The 19,894-nt window shown below is 48.1% G+C and overlaps 1 long non-coding RNA gene across 1 annotated transcript; it reads right to left on the bottom strand.

Annotated features, from left to right (window-relative positions):
- Positions 1–309: 309 nt before the first annotated feature.
- LOC309869084 lies at positions 310–10,475 on the bottom strand. Its single transcript, XR_014313980.1, has 3 exons — positions 10,008–10,475; positions 941–1,044; positions 310–483 (listed from the first exon to the last, which is right to left on the bottom strand). It is a non-coding gene; the product is annotated as an uncharacterized lncRNA (long non-coding RNA).
- Positions 10,476–19,894: the final 9,419 nt, after the last annotated feature.

Below are 19,894 nucleotides of genomic sequence, written 5' to 3'. Positions count from 1 at the left end.
GGGCCGGCTCTGGCTCCTCCGACGGAGAGGCTATGACAGGAGGAAAGCGCACCAGCATGCCTGTCTCTCCATGTGCTTTTGCAGAGACAGAGCTCAGCCCAGGGCCTCCCGGAGAAGCCGCAGCCACGGAGGAACCCTCACCGGGACATCTCCCTGACTGCGGTCCGCCCGCTGCGAGCTCTGAGCCCAGGCCTGGCTCCTGGCCCCACACCAGCCTCTGGGGTCTCCTGCCCTTGGGGCCCGGCACCGACCCACCCGCAGACACCCACGTGCCCCAGCCCCGGCCTTCTCACCCTCAGGCTTGGCCTGCATGGGCTCTGGCTCCTGGACCACACGGTGGTGTAGGCACGCAGGCAGTGTCAGCGGCCTTCCTCCGGAGTCCCCAGTCCCTGCTCCTGCAGAGCCCGGTACGGTCACTCTCCTGGTCAGGGAGATGGAGCGGGTGTCCGCCAGCCTCCTTCCTATTTCATCGTCACTAGTGCTCTGCACAGACAGACCCCAGGAGCCAGCCCCGACCGTTAGAGCCCTGCCCAGCCGTCCTCACTGTCTTCCTGCTCACCCCCCTGCCGCTCCCAGATCAGACCCAGACGGTGTGTGCACAGCGCCACATCTGGCACAGGGACCCATACCTGCAGGACACGGGGTGCACCCTGGGGGGAAGCTACTGTCCCTACTCTCACAGGAGGCAGCCTCCCACGCCCACAACCCACCCAGCCAGCCTCGACCTGGGTGTGAACATGAACTGCCCACCGGGCATCTGACCCCTTGTCAGCCTGTTCTTGAATGGGGTGGGCGCACCTCACTAGAGCCTTTATACACACACACACACACACACACACCCACACACACACACACACAAGCATGGGGAGGGACCTAGCGCTGCACAGGTTGAATCAGAGCATGTGGGGCTGGGGGCTGGCTCTGGGCCTCATGGTGTTACCTTTCTCTTCTTTTGGCCAAATGGCCAGAGCCATCGGGGAGCCTTAAGACAACATCCCCAGTGAGGGAAAGCATGTGCAGGGCATGATTTCTTCAGCTTGCAGCCTCCACATGTAGGAACACAACAGAACATGTTGCTTATTCAAAGATCCGCAACAAAATGAGCTGGGCGGGGGGCTGTCTCTGTGTGTGGGTGCCTGGTTACCTGGGTCCCCAATTGTGTTGGGCTCTATTGTGAGGAAAGTGAGGTCACCACTGCCTGGGGTCTGCTTACCAACCACTTCCTCCCACACAAGAGCCCCGCCCGGTGGGTCCCCCTCCCCCGCGTGCTCAATGCTCAGCCTCTGCTCCATGCCCCGTCCATACAGTGACAGCCACACAGCCCACCCACAGCACCTGCGAGGCCTGGGGGCAGCCAGTGTCCCCACTGTGAGGATACAGAGCTGGGTTCGGACTGGGTTCCTGCTCGTGCCCAGGGCTATGAGCCTGGACAGACCCTGTGCTTCTCAGGGCCTCCCCTGCTCCCCAACTGTCCAGTGGGGGCTTCTGGTTTCTACTCCTAGGGACGCATTCAGGGGTAGGACCTCCAAATATGTTCTGTACCTGCTCTCACAAGAGGCTGATACGCACCCGTGGGATGCAGGGATGAGCAGGGGGCTGGGCGGGGCATAGAACACAGCTCAGAGGGGCCTGGATCTGCTCTGGGGACCAGGCAAAGCCACCCTCCTCCTGCCTGTCTCCCAGCCCTGTGGGAAGGTTGCAGTGAACTGATTCCGACCTTGTCCTCTCGTGAGTCAGACTTCCAGGGAGGGACTCCCATTCGGTTTAGGCTCAGGTCCCAGGGCCTCTTCGGCACCCATGTGCTGGGCAGTCCCCACAGTGGTTCTTGGCAATTCCCGAATCCTGGTCCCACATCCCTGTGGAATTCTCTGCCCTCCGGGGGGATGGCCTGTGTGACGGCGCTCTCAGGACTAGACTAGGGCGAAATCATGGGCTATTGTTCCCAAGCCAGTTGAAGAAAGTCTTTGACTTCTCCTGGTTCCCTCTCTTGTGTTCTTTCTCTTGTCTCTGCCTTCTCTGTGTGTCTCCCTCCGTCTCTCTCCCAAGAACAGGATCTGGGAGTTCTGTGGGTGATGTAAGAAACCTCAGAAGACTCCCTTGTCCCTGTTTCTCTCTCCTGTCATGTGCTTCGTTCCTTCCTAAGGCCTCCTCACCCTGACCAGAGCCCTGACTCTGGAACCTCTTCCAAATGGGGACACTGAGGCTGCCACAGTATGCAGGGGGGCGGTTCCTGAGCTTGGTCCCCAGACCAGCGGTTCAGTGCTCTGCCACATTCTGCCAAGCCAGGTCATCAGGCGGCCGAGTCCCCAGGCTGTCCTGTGCTCAGAAGGACCTCCAGGGAGTACAAAGCATTTTCCCAGGACTGGGAGCACAGTGGGTCAGGGATGGAGACCCAAGGCCAACAGACTTTTCTACAAGCCTGCGGGAACCTAGGACATGCCATCTCTGCAGCCCAATTGACAGAAGAGTAAACTGAGGCCCTTTGTGCTGAAGCCCCATCTGGACTTGGGCATGGGGGAGTTATCTCTTCCTACTTCCAGTGGCCCAGGTGGTGATGGACCCCAGAACCCAGACCCTTCTCCCAGTGCCCTGGCACCCCCCTGGCCCTTTGGGGAACCCCCGACCATCAATCTGGCCTGTCTCCCCTCCCCATGCTATGGATCTGGGTTCTTGCCAGGGGTCCTGATGCCCCTGTCCCACGGCTCGGCTCTCTCTGACCTCTTTTTCCTTGCCTCCTTGTCACCCACCTCACTCCCAGGATGTCTTCCCATCTGATCCCCATCTGGTCAGTCTGAGTGGTATTTTTGGGTGTGTGTGTGTCCATGCAGGTGTACATTTCTTCACCTGTCTGGGGATGTTTAAGTTCATGTCCCCACATGGAACAGGGTGGGTAGCTATCCTCAAGAATCTGTGGGGCTCTCACCCCCAATGCAAACCCAATGGGGGCTGGTTGGGGCTGCCATGGCTGGAGAGCATCCGCTCCTTGGACTCTTTACCCCTCATTTGTCCTAGGCATGTCCCTGTCTCTCTTGACCCCACGTTCCCAACTCTCCCTAAGGGCTGGACATGGAAATGCTTGAACTTGGCCACTCCTCCAGGGGTAGGTGGAGGACAGGTGCACCAGGCCTCCCTCCCAAGAGGGCCAGTTGAGCACAGGGGCCCTGCACACAGTACCTGTACCATGAGCCAGCCCTGCTGTGCACATGAAAGAGACCCATGTCCGCACCTGACCGGGCCCCCACATTTCCTCATCACCACCAGCTCTGTGGCCCCAAAGTCCTCTGAGCGCCCGAATCATGCTCATCCTGGGCAGTAAGGCTCCGTGTACAAGGTCAAGGTACAAGACATCTGGGTATGCAAAGGTCACTGAATATCCCCCATCCAGGGGCCAGAAATGCATACTCAGTCCCAGGGTCCAGCTAAGTGCAGGCCTGTCCACAGCCAGTCTTCCCTCCAGCCCCAGGAAATCCAGGCGCTCTGGGAGGCTGCAAACTCATTACAAGCTAGAGCCAAGCCAGCCCTATGGGCCTGGTTTCGGGTCCTGGAGCCCCACAGTGAGGAAAGCTGATGCGGGACCGGAGCTGGGAGAGGACAGGGGGACTGTCCCTTGGGGCTATGGCTCCCTGGTCCCGCAGACTCTGTTGTGTGCTGGCCCCTAGGGCACCCAAACGCCAGCTCCAGGTAGGCTTTGGGGAGGGAGACCAGAGTGTGGCTCGTACTATGTCATATGTGTCTCTCTATCCTATAGCTACAGCCTGGCCCACCAGCTGCACTCCATCTCTGGCAGTGCAGCAACACTGAGTGGGCCAATTGCTGTCCATACATGTACACGGACAACATGCTAAGGAAGCACCAGAGGTGATCCTGGGTAAAGGGCCTCTGGCCAGCGGGACTGGTGGCTTCAGCACCCTTTCCCTGGATGGGAATCCTCCTGGAGTCTCTGTCCTCAGAGCTCCCTTCCTGCTGGTTTCAGGCCCAAGGAAGGGACTGTGGTGTGTCTTAGAAGGCTCCACCCCAGCCTCCCTCCTGCACACATCTCTGCTCCCCCAGAAGCAGGGGCTGCTGCTCCCACATGCCCTACACAAGGCTGGTTTAAGGCACTCGTTCTCTCCAAGGCCCAGCTCCTCTGGCTCTGTCACATACATGGTGGCCATGGCTGCCTGGCTGGGCCAGAAGTCCCAGGTAAAGCTCTCCTTTCCCAGGATTAGGGTTCATATTCATGGCCAGAGAAAGAAATCCCATCTGTCCTCTGCCAGAGAAGGTGAATTCCTAGGCCGTTTGGCCCTCAGGTGCCTGAGGACATGGGTGTCCCCTGGAGAGAACGGTGATGGGAGGCCCATCTGGGTGAGCAGCGCCAAGCCCAGGCCGCAGGTGCACCCATCTCCTAGCCATGCTCGTACTCAGACTCACCCCAGGAAACTCTGGCATGATTTTTCACAGATGTATTTTCAGGAGTGTTCACCTCTGTCCCCAGCAGTGCGGGAGAGAGAAGGGAATGCACCCATACTAATGCCCAAGGAGATGGGGGTGTGTGTGTGTGATCAGTCAGTTAAGCCGCTGAATCTTGATTTTGGCTCAGGATGTGATCTCATGGTGAGGGACTGAGCCCCATGTAGGGTCTGTGTTCAGTGCAGTGTGAGCTCACAGTTCTCTCTTCCCCCCTCCTGCCTCTCCCACCAGTCTCGTGCCACACGGTCGCTCTCTCTAAAATAAATTAATGAAGTCTTTATAAAAATGGAATCATACAGAGTGTACTTTTAAAAAATCATAAGGAATCCTAACATTGATTTTGCCATTTTAAACATTTTCAGTATAAAGTCCGGTTTTGTTAAGTATATTTACACTGCTGTGAAACGTGTCTTGAGAATATTTCATCTTGCACATCTGAAATTCTGTACCCATTATTATATGCTTTTCATGTAGAAAGCATTTTTCTTTATTTATTATGTTCAGTTAGGCATCATCCAGTACAACTTTTGTTTTTGATGTAATGTTCAATGATTCATTAGTTGCATGTAACGCCCAGTCCTAATCACAACACGTGCCCTCCTTAATACCTATCACCCTGTTACCCCGTCCTACTCCTGTCTGTAGCCCTCACTTTGGTGCCCAGAGTCCAGACTCTCTCATGGTTTGTCTCCCTCTCTGATTTCTTCCCATTCATTTCCCCCTCCCTTCCCCTGTGGTCCTCCACACTATTTCTTACATTCCACATATGAACAAAACCATCTCCGCCAGACTTATTTCATTCAGCATAATCCCCTCCAGTTCCATCCATGTCAGGGCAAATGGTAGGTATTCATCTTTTCTAATGGCTGAGGAATATTCCATTGTATAGATGAACTACATCTTCTTTACCCACTCATGTGTTGAAGGTCATCTTGACTCCTTCCATAGTTTGGCTATTGTGGACATTGCTGCTGTGAAAATTGGGGAGCAGGTGTCCCTCCTTTTCACTATGTCTGTGTCTTTGGGGTAAATACCCAGTAGTGAAGTTGCTGGGTAGAAGGGTAATTCTATTTTTCACATCTTGAGGGACCTCCATACTGTTTGTCAGAGTTGCTGCACCAGCTTGCTCTCATCCTCGCCAACATCTGTCATGTCCTGACGTGTTCATTTTTGGCCATTCTAACTGGTGGAAGGTGGTATCTTGTTGTGGCTTTGACTTGTATTTCCCTGAGGCAAGTGATGTTGAACATTTTGTCATGTGTCTGTTAGCTGTTTGCATGTCTTGGAGAAATGTCTGTTCATGTCTCTGCCCATTTCTTGATGGGGTTATTTGTTTTTTCGGTGTGGAGTTTGAGAAGTTCTTTATAGATCTTGGATATCAGCCCTTTCTATGACATGTCATTTGCAAACATCTTCTCCCATTCCGTGGGTTGCCTCTTTATTTTGTTGACTGTTTCCTTTGATGTGCAGAAGCTTTTTATCTTACTGAAGTCCCAATAGTGCATTTTTGCTTCTGTTTCCCTTGCCTTTGGTGATGTGTCTAGGAAGAAGTTGCTGTGGCTGGTCCAAGAGGTGACTGCCTATGTTCTTCTCTCGGATTTTGATAGATTCCTGTCTCACATTGAGGTCTTTCATCCATTTTGAGTTTGTAAGAGAATGGTTGAGTTTCCATCTTCTGCATGTGGCTGTCCAATTTTCCCAGCACCATCAATTGGAGAGACTGTCTTTTTCCATTGGGTATTCATTCCTGCTTTGTCAAAGATGAGTTGACCATAGAGTTGAGGGTCCATTTCTGCGGTCTCTATTCTTTTACATCGATCTACGTGTCTGTTTTTGTGCAAATACCATGCTGTCACAGTTTTGTAATATAGTTTGAGGTCAGGCATTGTGATGCCCCCAGCTTTGGTTTTCTTGATCAACCTTTCCTTGGATGTATGGGGCCTTTTCTGGTTCCATACAAGTTTTAGGATTGTTCCAATTCTATGGAAAAAATGCCCATGGTATTTTAATAGGGAGGGCATTGAATGTGTAGATTTCTCTGGGCAGCACAGACATTTTAGCCATGTTTATTTTTCAGATCCATGAGCATGGAATAGTTTTCCATCTTTTTGTGTCTTTCTCCTTTTCTTTCATAAATGTTCTGTAGTTTCTAGAGTATAGATCCTTAACCTTTTGGTTAGGGTTATTTGAAGTTATCTTACAGTTTTGGGTGCTATTTTAAGTGGAATTGATTCCCTAATTTCTCTTTCTGTAGTTAAATTGCTAGTGTATAGAAAAGCAACTGACTTCTGTGCATTGGTTTCATATCCTGCCACAATACTGAACTGTTTATGAGTTCTAGTAATTTGGTGGTGGAGTATTTTGCATTTTCCACATAAAGTATCATGGCATCTATGAAGAGGCAGAGTTTGACTTCTTTGCCAATTTGAATGCCTTTTATTTCTTTTCGTAGTCTGATTACTGATGCTGGGACTTCCAGTATTATGTTGAACAATATTGGTGAGAGTGGGCTTCCCTCTTGTGTTTCTGACCTGAAGGAAAGAGCTCTCAGCTCTTCCCCATTGAGAATGGTATTCACTGTGAGCTTTTCATAGATGGTTATGAAACTGAGGACTGTCTCCTCTATCTCTATACTCTGAAGACTTTTAATCAGGAAAGGGGCTGTATTTTGTGAAGTGCTTTTTCTGCATCTCTTGAGAGGATGCTATGGTTCTTGTCTTCTCTTTCATTAATGTGCTCTATCGTGTCAATTGATTTGCGAAAGTTGAACCACCCTGACATGTAAGGAATAAATTCCACCTGGTCGCAATGGATAATCCTTTTTATGTACTGTTGGATCCTATTGGCTAGGATCTTGTTGAGTATTTTGGCAATCATGTTCGTCAGGGATATTGCTCTGTAATCCTCCCTTTTGATGGGGTCTTTGCCTGGTTTTGGTCTCATAGAACGAGTCTGGAAATTTCCCCTCTGTTTCTATTTTTTGAAAGGGCTTCAAAGGAATAGGTATTATTTCTTCTTTGAATGACAGCCTTACTGGATAAGGCATCCTTGGCTGCATGTTCTTCTCACTGAGTATCCTGAATATGTCTTCCTAGCCCTTTCTGGCTTGTCAGGTCTCTGAGAACAAGTCTGACATTATTCTGATGTTCCTCCTTCCATACATAAGAAGCCTCTTCCCGTGGCTGCTTTCTGGATTGCTTTCCTGGTTCTAAGATGTGCAAGTTTTCCATTTGGAATTCTCATAGTATATTTATAGAAGATTTTGTATTTTCTATGTGCACCCTCATATTATCTGTGAATAGCCATAATTACCCCCTCAATTCTTACTCTTTTTGTTTCTCTTGCCTTTTAACACTGGATAGATGCTCCAGTGCAATGTTAACTTATGTAGTATTGTTTGAAGATTTTAATATACCTTTCTCCATATGTGATAGAAGAAGCAAATGAAACATTGGTAACAAATGTAACCTAGTTGACATATCTGGAACATTACATGTTAAGTAGAGAATACATTCTTTTCCAGTGGTCCTAGGATATTGTCCCAAGTAGATGAAATGTTGGGCCATGAATCAAGTCTACACGTTTTAAAACCTGAAACTAAGTAGACTGGATTTTTAGACCACAGGGGAATTGAGACATAGTCATAAGGAAAGAAAAACAGGAATTCCCTCAATGTTTAAAAATTAAATTTGCTACATATCCTAAGGCTCAGACAGGGATCACAAGGGAGATTCTCAACATTTCCTGCATCAGAGCTCACAGACAAGGCCTCGCTATATGTGAAGAGCAGTAAAAGGAGCTAGACAGTTCAGCCTTAATTAAGTCAGGGTTCTGCCTGCCCGAGCCACACGTGGCGGCCTTGACCTGTGGTCCCCCCACACTGCCCTTTGTGGTATCCCTGAGCTAAAAGGGACAACATGGCCATATGGAAATGGGAAGATCCCTGCTCCTAGTGATGATGGTGTCCCCCGCCCACGCTGCCCTTTCTGATGGCCCTGACCTAAGGGGGACAGAATGGCCATACGGAAATGGGAAGCTCCACACCCCTAGTGATGATGGTGCTATTGTCTTGTCCTCACCAGTCCAACAGCATGCTTTCTGAGTGAAATATGACACAATAACAGCTTCTTGACCTTCCTTAAGGTTTGAAAATCATCTCGTGAGTCATGTCTTAGAAATATGGGTTCAACATGTGTTCTTTCTTTAGGAAAAGAAATAGACCCCAATAGTAATCATGGCTTCCTGATCCCCTGCTCTTGAGAGCCATCACGCTGGCTCTTTGTGGAATTCTCTCTCATAAACTTCCAAATATGATGTAAATACTATTGGGCACATTGTGTAGATGGTGAGGCAGGGGCTCAGAGATGATTCAAGTCACAGAGGATTTTAGTGTCAGAAACCCAAGTGAGATCCCCAAACTGACTCCAAATCCCTTTCGTTCCAAACAGTACTATTTCCTTCTTATCTTTGGTCTTCTCAATCTGAAAATAACTCAAGTCTCAGGATTTTCTTGTGTGGTTGGTCCACTGAAATGAATTCAGCTAGCCTTTTCACCTCTGCCCATCATGATCATTAAGAGTGGAGGATTTCTAAGTAAGATACCTAGGCATAGAGACATTGGAATATTTTTCTGACATTTTAAAGTTCCTGAGAGAACTATCTTTTTAAAATTGGTTCAGACTCTGGTATGTTCAGAGTGTGCTGTAAGACAGGTCTGAAATACTATTTAAAAATACTCTGCTCAGCCTCTTCTACAAAGTGTGCTAATGCTTATAAACATCACTAAACTATTCCCTCGCTTGTGATTACTTAGTTCCTAACCATCGTAGTGTTTATGTGGTATAACTATGACTTACATGAGTCAAAATCTGCATGGGAAAAACTAAGGCAGTGTAGCCAAGCTTTAGGGGGACTTCATGTTTCAGTTAGTGTTGTGACAATGAGCTACTGTTTCATTCTGTAGTATAAGGGAAGGGTGCCAGACATCTCTAAAATGTCGGGATGTTCTCAAATTTTGACTAAGTTATCTGTGTGCTTCAGAGATTCGGGCAGGAAAAAGGGAGGAGTTCTGTGAACACCTCTGTTACCTGTGGAAGGAACTTGGAACAGGGAACCTTCTGTAGGCATCATTTTGACTTCTTGGTAGTATTGTAAAGGTGCTTTTGTCTCAAGGTCCTCTCTTTAGTAGTGCTTAGAATGATAATGGAAATTTTAATCTTTTATCATCCATGGGCCCAGATCCTGGCTCCCAGGGAAGCTATCCTTTAACATTTTACCAAGTTCAAAATGACTGGGCAAAACCTCAGACCATGGGCCCTATTTTTGCCCCAAGCACATGTTATACATCTGCTTCAAGAAGGAAAAGCTCCCCCCCAAAATGCCATTACAAACATAAAGATAAGAAAAACAGAAGAACCTCTCCTGCTCTCATAAAATTAAAGTCATACTGACTTGCACATACTGGAAACATAAGGAAAAGTCTGTAACTTTATGGAATGTTCTTCCTCATGATTATGTGTAACTATGTAAAACAAAACAGAACAAATATAGAAACCTACCTCAAATGTTCCTTCCCCAGAGCACTCCCTTCCTTGTGAAGAATGTGTCTCCCAGGCAGCTATCTTGACTTGGGTTTGAGTAAAACTCTCTTCCTTTCTTTCTCAAATGTTTAAAAGGGTTCATTCATTTAGTGTCGACAATAACAATTGTTTTCTTTTTAAGCGTAAAATCAGTGTTCCTGGTTCACAATTCCCAACAGCATCGTAGGGCGGTGTTTCTTGTTCATCCTGAAGCTTCCCTGCAGAACAAGCATGTGTATATATATATATATATTCCAGCACAAATGGGCTCATTCTAGAAAGGTGCTCCAAAGGTCTGAGAAGCACTGTCCACTCCATGGGTAAAAAAGGTGAAACTTACCAGAAGAAGGTGAGTCTCCTCCCGCCTAGAACATTACTTTCTGGGTCTTAAAATTGCCATGAAAATGTGGGAAACTATTGCATTTCCTAAAGCCCAAGCCTGGGAAGGTCTGAGAGCAGCTGACCTTGTCAGGAGTCAGGAACAGCTCTGCAGGCAGGGCTGGTTCAGGAAGGGAAGGGGGAGGCCTCTGAGGGTGGTCTGCAGGAGAGGGGTCCCCGGAAGGAGCCAGATGTCTGTAAGAGGGGAGGCCATGCCCACGACCCACCCATGTCTGCCTCACTAAGCCTAGTATTAGAGTGAGGAGGCCTCTCCAGAAGCACCTGAAAAAGCAGGGAGGTGCGGATGTAAGGGCGAGTCGCTGGATACAGACAGGTGCAGCACCTAATGGGCTCACGAAACCATCCTCCCTGACCAATCAGTGCATGGCGGTTGAGCTACATCTTCCGTGGGCAGAGCTTGAGCTGCCACAGAAAGCAGACACGGGGAAGGTGAGGGGGCAGGGGAGAGGGCTTGGGTGGGGAGGTCCTGAGTCCTTAAGTTCACGCTGTGTACCCAGGGCTGGGGGGTGCTTCCGCGGGTAGGGTCTTCAAAGGGCGGGTGAAGTGAGTTCATCATGATGACTCGGGTGGAATTTATTTTTCCCTTAAGTCTTTCCGCCCCATATCTGTCAACTGGCCCTATCCCCCAGACCAGTGAACTCCAGGGCGTCCACTCAGCCAAGTTTTTGTGGGATGGGTTGTGGTCATTTCAGGGTTCCCTGTGTTCCCCAGGAAGAGAGCATGTAAAGACAGCACACAGCCCCCAACTTCAGTGGGGTGCCTCTGTCTCCTGGCACAGTGCCAGTAATGGAACTTGAGCAGCCCCCAGGTCAGCAAGTTGTCCCCTGCACGCCCCACCCACAGGTGTGGCGCTAACAAGCCGCAGACCAGTTCCCTAGCTTCAGCATTTTGCGCCCAGTCTGTAGGTTTGGTGGAAATGGGCTGTCAGGGTCCTGCAGGAGGGTCCTCCAGGCTCCTGCCCCCGAGGCACAGTCTTGGCGCTAATAAACCCTGGAGCCCTCCCCCAGCTTGAGCAACTTGCCCCCTCCCTGTTCCAGGAGGTGGTGGTTGGGCTGTCAGGATCCTGCAGGAGCGTCCTCCTGGTGGGGGCCTGGAGGCTAGCGGAAACCAGATCCCACTCAATTTGATGAGGGCCGAAGAATTGGGTGTTTTTTTTGAAGAGTAACTTCACTTCTCCAGAAAGGACGGTGGCATTGTTCAACTTTAGAATGCAGCTAATTACTACGTAAGAAACAAGCATGTGTCTCCCCTCCTCCCAGGGACTGGAGCAGGCGTGCAGGCCTTGGGTCGGGGGTGACTTCTTATCTCCACCTGACAACACTTCCCCACCCTGGCTCCACAAGACCCAATTTTGAACTCAGCATCTGAGTCAGTCATGTGGCTTGTCACCGGACATCAGCGTTCAGAGAGAGCAGCAGGTACATTGGGAGAAACGTCACATCCATTGTGGGGCGGGAGGTAAAACTTCTCTTTAACCCCAAACCTCCTGGGCTTTTCCCTTGTCTCTAGTGGAGCCACGAAGTCAAACCGAAGCAGCTGTCAGCAATCTAGAGCGGGTGCCAGAGTTCCTGAGTTTCTCTGCAGGGAGAACGGGGCAGGGGGTCCCATTTTCTCTGTTTATTTCTGGCTTACGAAGGTATTTGGAACATCTCTTTGGTAGGCAATCGCTTTGATTAGATAGAAAGGGAAGATGAGATTTCCTGTTCGTGTTTTTAACATGTAATGTGTTCCTTCATCTAATGGTGTTTATTTCATTGGGCTGAGGTTGTGGTGGCATGGCCGGCATCTAGTTAGGTGGCTGTCTGCGTTCAGGTAGAGACTTGGATGATGTCTTTTCATTTGTGTGATGTTTCCTAACTGATTAGTCCTTTCATCAGAAGAGTTACAATTAAGGAATAATTCAAAATTATTCAGAGCAGACTTTTAACATTTAAAAGTTAAACTTGACTTTCTAGTTTCGCTCAATGGATCATCTAAATATTTGGACATGCTGTATTTTCTCTGTAGTCTCATTTCTGGTGGAGCCAGCAGGAGAGTCTTTGGGAGTTCTCCTGGACAGAGGCATGCTGGTGGCTTCAAGGGTCTTGACATGAGGAGCCCTGGGGTGAGTTCTGGAACTGCTTGCCGGGTGCTGGGTGAGTCAGGTTATCGCACAGAGTTTCTGTTTCCTCTTTATGAAATTGCTGGCAGGTATTATCTATGGAAAGCCTTTTTACACAGAAACTGTTAAGCCTAATGAAGGGCAACTAAAAATGACATGATTTGGGCTGTATTATTCTGTAAAAAAATAATTTAAAAACCCCCTGTCATAGGATATGGTACTTCATTGCACAAGGAGCCCTTGGACAGCTGCAGGGAAAGACTCAGATCTCAGAGCACGTTCATGTTCCATCGAAACGTGACTTACAGTTTGCCCAGGGAGGAAGGTAAGTGCAGAGAACCACGCCAGAAGGGGAAAGGAGGTGTTAACCGTTCAGGAAGGAGCCTCCTGTCTTTCTCCTGAAAGCCCTGGGCCAGTGTAATTTTGGAAGGGGGGGATCCTGGAGCTCTGCGGCAGACAGGGGAGCTCCAGGGCTGGGCAGAGCTGACAGGGGTCCCGGAGGAGAGCGGAGTGCATTCTGCAGGAGGCTGTGGGCAGGACTGGCTGTGTGTCCCCTGACAGGTCAGGGCGGGGAGCAGGTTCCTGGCTGAGGACAGGTGAGGCGCAGGCGGAGAGCTGGCAGAACACCTGCTTCTGTGCCACCAGCCTCCCCCAACGTGCACAACCTCGTCTGTCCCTGTCACTCCAGTTCAGACCTCTCTGCATTGCCAGGCCGAGACGCTGGTTTGGGCTTTGTTCTTTGCATGTGGGTGACATTTCAAAAGTCGGATGGTAGAAATGATGGGTCATCAGAACATCTGTTTCTCTATTATTTCCTGCTCTTCTTTCAATCACTATGTGAATCAGACCTGCCAGTGGAAGGAGCAATCTTTATGTTTTCGTTCCCGTTTTAATTAAACAATGGGAAAGCAGTCTTCTGAAATAGTCCAAGAATCCTTTGTGGGGGTCCATGTTTTTCCTCTTCCGTGAAACACGTCTGATATTGGAAATTATTTTTCAGGGGCGCCTGGGTGGCTCAGTCATTCAGCATCTGCCTTTGGCTCAGGTCATGATTCCAGGGTCCTGGGTTTGAGCCAGGCAGGGGGCTCCTGCTCGGCGGGAAGCCTGCTTCTTCCTCTGTCACTCCCCCTGCTTCATTCCCTCTCTTTCTGTATCTTTGTCTGTCAAATAAATTTTAAAAATCTTAAAAAAAAATAGGAAATTATTTTTTAAAGTGAAGCACAGCCTCAGGGGTGTAGCCAGGTTTAGTGCCTTTTGTGACAGGGAGAAATGGAGGAGCAGTGTAGGTTGTTTAGGAGCCTCGGGAGTGGCTCATTGTGCTCCCAATGGAACACAGGCCCCTGTTAGCCTTCTCTGGTGGCAGGGCCATGGCAGGGAGGGGGCGTTTGCTGCTCACCTGGTGGCCCATCCCGGGCTCTTGCCCGGGCTTTGCTTCATGGGAAGAGTTTGTGTCTTCATCCTGATCTGAACCGGAGCCATGTTGTCTGGTTATGGAGACCCAGACCTTTACGTGACCATGTCATTATTATTCTTGTGATTTTAAGAAAGCAATCCAGACAATGACTTTGAGATACAAATATCAAAATGAAAAATATTAGGTCAAATATGTATATATGAGGGCTGAATTTGTGGTATCTCTCATTAGTACGGGCAATGCAGGGCTGCCCGTGTGAGAATGAATGAGGCATTCTATTTGGATAGAAGTGTGCTGTGCCCACTTTTCCTTACTTCTCTGAAGGGAAAATAGAGTGGTGATTGGAGCTTGGTTTCTGACTTGAAGAAATGGGAGACAAGAGATTTGAAAGAGCAGGGTTCATGCTGACTTGGTGCTCCGTGCCCAGTGAGTGAGGGTTTGAAGCTTGGACTGGGGAGCATTGGTGTTCAGGGGTATATTGTCTGAATTTCCCACACCCAGAGTCACTCAGCTGCTCTGCCTCATCGGACCCGTTCCTGCCTTTTGAAGGGCAGCTTGAAGGTAGCTTGAAACCCGAGTATCTGAGGAATGATCTGGAAGGCACACGTGGGCGGGCCTGTGTAGACAATCCCAGGGAATTCTGTAGCTGATGATGAACACGTTTCTGAGACTGGAGTTTCTCTGAGCTTCTCTGTAAGCAGCACTGAGCTGGGGAGGAAAGCAGTCTCTGGGTCATAGGAGTCACTAGGTCAGCAGGTGTGAGCCCGGCAGGGTGGTCAGACTAGATAGATGGGAGGTTGTGAGGCCTGGCAGTGGGCCTTTGCTTGTGATGGGTGGACCAGCCTGCTCCAAGAATAGGACTCTGCTCCCTGGCCATCCCTCCTGCTGCAGATGTGATACAAAAATTGCTTCCTGTTGGCTTCTCAGGCCTTCATCTCAGCAGGGGCCTGATGGGAAGCAGCTCACAGGCAGTATTATGGACTCTTGCCCTCTGTTCCCCTTGCTTCCTTAGCTGAGGCACTGCAGGTCCTCTGCCTGGCATCTGTGAAGTCAGCCAGCAGCAGCACTTCTTCTAGAGCCACAGCCCTGAGAAATGCTCCCCTTTCCTGTGCTGTGTGCAAGAGGCCAGTTTTCATTTGGAACTGAAAGCTCAGCTCCTGCCATTAGGTTCCAAGCCACACAGCACACCAGTGTCCTTGATGCTCTAGTTCCACATGGGCCTGACGTGCAGGGCTGAGACTGAACATAGGGGGCCTGCTGCTGGTTCCTTCATGAAAACTGCAGCAAAACCTGGTTTGTGATGACGTTCCAGGAAAGAGGGACAGGTGCACCCTTCTGCCCCAGCACAGGAGGATCCTGGATGTCAATCACATCACACAGGTGGCTGGTGCAGGGAGGAGAGATTTCTGTTTCCTGGACCTCTGCCAGAGGGAGATTTGGACCCTGGGATGCTTCTCTGCTCAGCTTTCTCGGATGAGCACATCAGGCAAGGGGAGGAAGTGTGTAGTCACCTGGGATCGAGGAAGGTATCTGCCTTCAGGTTTCATGCACAAGTGGATCCTCTTATGGCTCATTTTCCTGATGGTCTTCAGGGTGCAGTAGGGGGACCCATTGTCCCGGGCATCTTGGCTGTGCAAGAGCTCTGGTCACCTTTTCTCACAGGGCTCTGCACTAGGAAACCATCCGAGTAGGCCTTTGTTTCTCCCTTGCTGAGATGGCCTGGTGACTGTGATAACTGTTCTGGAAATAGAAAGCAGGAGACAGGGCTGGAGGGAAGTGTTGCTTGCTATTCACTTAGGGGTTGGGTAGACATCACTACGAAGGTGATGCTTGGGTCAAGTTCTAAAGAAGGTGAGTGACATCTCATCAGGAGCCTTCTAAATGGAAAGGAAAGCATATTCAAAGGCCCTGGGGCAGGAGTATGCCTGGTATGTCCAGGACCAGCAAGAAGGCCCTGTGGCCACAGGAGACAGCTTAGGACATGGCCAAATGGAGGTGACAGTAGGATGACAAAAATCCATTACAGGGCCATGACCTCATGGGACTCTGTTTCACTGGGCCATCCTGGCTACACTATTGAGAACAGATGACATAGGGTTGAGGATGGGCAAGTGAGGTCAATGATGAAGTGTTCTAGGAACTTAGGCAAGAGATGGGCTTTGGTGTGGACCAGACAGGTGGCCTTGGAAGGAATGGTTAGTCCCATTCACGGTACCTATTGAAGATGGAGCTCACAGGATTTGCCAAAGGGTACGATATTGGGAACAGGAGAAAGGAGGAATTGGGGTAACTCCCAGCTCTTGTTGGTTGTCTTGAGCAAGGTGAAGGAGATTTCTGGGGGAAGGAGGTAGTCCATGTTCCACCTGCTGAGGAAATTGCCTTTCACAGTGGTTCTGCTGATGTTTGTGTCTGGGAGAACTTTGAACCTCTACCCTCTCAACAACATTCAAGCAAGTCTCCCCCACTTTTCTCAAAGTTCTTGGTAAGATACTTGGCTTACTGAAAAGATCTACGTTATTCCCCAGCTCCAGTAGCAGGAAAAAACCTAAAGAGGATTTCCCTCTTATGAAAAAGTCAAAAAGTGGGCATCGCATTCAGCATCTGTTTTGTGGGAAGCCACTACAGAGGCGGCGTGTACCCCAATCAGCTCCTTCCTGGGCACTGCTCTCCGCATCCAGCCACCAGCACTTTGAATTGGGTCTGTGAGCATCTGCTGGGCTTTATCTCCATTTATTTTGGGTTAGGATGTTGTGTGCTGAGGCCTAAGAGTCAAAGAGAAGGAATTTTTGGAGTCTGAGCACGCTCACTCATTTTTCTATAGAAATGAATGGTAATTCCCTTTTCAGTTTACACCATTTCTGCTGTGAAGGGTTTACTAGGAACCTTGTACTTTCAAATAGCCTGGGAGTCTGTACGCCATCCTGCGGGGGTAGCTTTAGTCTCCATGCTGCACAGAACATTCCATGACTTGCGGATTTTATCACTCAAACATGGCACCTTTGACCACCTTCACCCCTTTCCCCCCTTCCCTGAATCTGATGACCACCAATCTGTTGTCAGTATGTATGCGTTCAGTACTTCTTTGATTCCATGTGGAAAGTCCATGAAGGGCCTCGGGTGTTGGTCTTTCTCTATCTGAGTTACTTAGCATAATGCTCCCAAGGTCAATGTTTCCATGTCTGGTTATTGTGAATAATGCTGCAGTGATCATGGGCAGAATCTCTCTTTTTGAGTGAGTGTTTTTGTGTTCTCCAGAGAAATACTCAGTAGAGCAATTACCAGGTCATGTGGTAGTTGTATTAATTTGAATTAATTAATGGATACTGCACCTGTATCCATTCCCACCAACAGTGCACAGGGTCCCCTTGTCTACACCCTCTTGACCACACCTGGTGTCTGTCTCTGGGATGATTGTTGTTCTAACAGTTGTGAGGTGACAGCTGATTGCGGTTTTGACTCATGTTTCCCTGATGACAATTAGCAATGTTGAACAACTTTTCCCGTGTCTGTTGGCCACCTGAGTGCCGTTTTTGGAAAGTATCTATTCACATTTCTCCCCAGTTTTTATTCAGTTTTTGTTTAGATTTGAAGGAGTGTTTTGTGTATTTTGGATATTAGCCTCTTCTCACACGTAGGATTTGCAGATACTTTTTCTCAGTGGGTAGGTTGCCTTTTAAGGGTTTGATAGTTTCTTTTGTCATGCAGAAATTTCAGTTTTATGTCCTTACACTTGTTTATTTTTACTTTTGGCTTTTGGTGTCTGATGTAAAAACTCTTCACTAAAACCAATATGGAGAAACTTACTACTTGTGTTTTCTTCTTGGAGGTTTACGGATTCAGCTCTTATGTTCAGGTCATTCATTCATTCATAATTTTTGTGTGTGGTTTAAGACAGTGATCCAGTCACATTCTTCTGCATTTAGTGTCCACTTTTCCCTGTACCATTTACTGAAGACACACTCCTTTCCCCACTGTATATTTTCTGCTGCTATGTCATAAGTTAAGACCATACATGTGTGGATTAGTTTCTGAGATTTCTTTCCTGGTCTGTCTTTCTTTTCTTTTCTTTCTTTCTCTCTCTCTCTCTCTCCCTTTCCTGGTTTCTTTCTTCCTTTCTATCTTTCTTTACCTTTCTTTTCTTCTTTCATCTCACAGTTTATTTGTAGGGAAATTATTTTTCCTGTCAGAATATATGCAGTGTGGACTTCATTGGTGACATCTTCACACTCTTTCTTAGGACTTTTCTCTGATGTCTGTGTTTTTGTAACTGACTAGCTGGCTCTATAGCTTTCAACAGGTTGAACATTGGAGCAGAACTACTTAAGTAGTATTCTATTCTTCCATCAGACACCAGATTGTGTCTGGTTGTCTCCTTTTGTGATGTTCTCAGTTGTGATGATGGATATCTATATTTCCTTTTCTGTGGTAGGTTTAGTAAAGTGAATTTAATGTCTCTTAAAAATGTGATTCTAAATCATCCTTATTCTATAATATATTTATAGAAAACAGTGTGTTTAAGGAAATGCATTTATTGGAAGCAACGGTTGGCACAGGACATAAATGTTACTAATTCCCATTCAGAGTTAATAATTCTATCACAGTTAAAATTAATTATTTTTATTAAAATATAATGTATTATTTGTCCCTGGGGTACAGGTCTGTGAATCGTCAGGCTTACACAGTTCACAGCACTCACCATAGCACATACCCTCCCCAACCACCCTCTCCATATAAATATACTTTTAATATACTAATGAATAAACTTTGCCAAAAGTACTATGATTATCAGCTTCTGAGCTTTCTGTTGTGTTCCATTGACCTGTGTGTCTGTTTTTATGCCAATCCCATACTGTTTTGATGACAACAGCTTTGTAATGTAGCTCGAAATTGGAGTGTGGTGACTCTAGGTCGCTCAATCGCTTGTTTGTCTTCTTTCTTTCTTCCCTTCTCCCTTTCTTTCTTCAGTAAGATTATTTATTTATTTGTTTTTACTTAGTTTACTTATTCATTATTAATATTTTTCTTTCATTTCTTTTTTATTGTGATCATATAATGTGACATTTGTTTCAGGGGTACAGGTTTGAAGTCCTTCAGTTTTACACAACACACAGTGTTCACCACAGCACATACCTTCCCCAGTGCCCATCCCCCAGCCACCCCATTCCCCCAACCCACCTCCCCTTCAGAAACCCTCAGTTTGCTTCCTGAGATTAAGTGTCTCTTATGCTTTGCCTCCCTCTCTGGTTTCATCTTGCGTCCTTTTCTCCTCTGTTCCCCCTATGATCCTCTGCCTTGTTTCCTAAATTCCACATATCAGAGGGATCATATGATAATTGTCCTCCTATGATTGACTTATTTTGCTTAGCATAATTACCCTCTACTTTCATCGATGTCATTGCAAATGGCAAGATTTTATGTTTTTTTTTTTAAGATTTTATTTATTTATTTGACAGAAAGAGTGATCACAAGCAGGCAGAGAGGCAGGCAGAGGGAGAGGGGGACGAGCAGAGAGCCCGATGTGGGGCTCAATCCCAGGATCATGAGATCATGACCTGAGCCAAAGGCAGAGGCTTAACCCACTGAGCCACCCAGGTGCTCCAAGATTTCTTTTTTTGATGGTCGCATATCATTCAGTGCTATACCATCCATCTGTCGATGGATGTCTGGGTTCTTTGCATACTTTGGCTTTTGTGGCATTGCTCTATAGATACTAGGGTGCAGGTGCCCCTTCAGAGCACTACATTTGTATCTTTGGGGTAAATACCCAGGAGTGCATTTGAAGGGTTGTAAGGTTGCTCTATTTTCAACTTCTTGAGGAACCTCCACACTATCTTCCAGGGTGGCTTCACCAGCTTGCATTCCCACCAATACTGTAAAAGGGTTCCTGTTTCTCCACATCGTCACCAACATCTGTCATTTCCTGACTTGTTCATTTTAGGCATTTTGACTGGG

The sequence above is a fragment of the Mustela nivalis genome, assembly GCF_964662115.1.
Source record: "Mustela nivalis genome assembly, chromosome: 7".
Taxonomy (NCBI): Eukaryota; Metazoa; Chordata; class Mammalia; order Carnivora; family Mustelidae; genus Mustela; species Mustela nivalis.
This window is presented reverse-complemented; position numbering and strand designations above follow the sequence as displayed.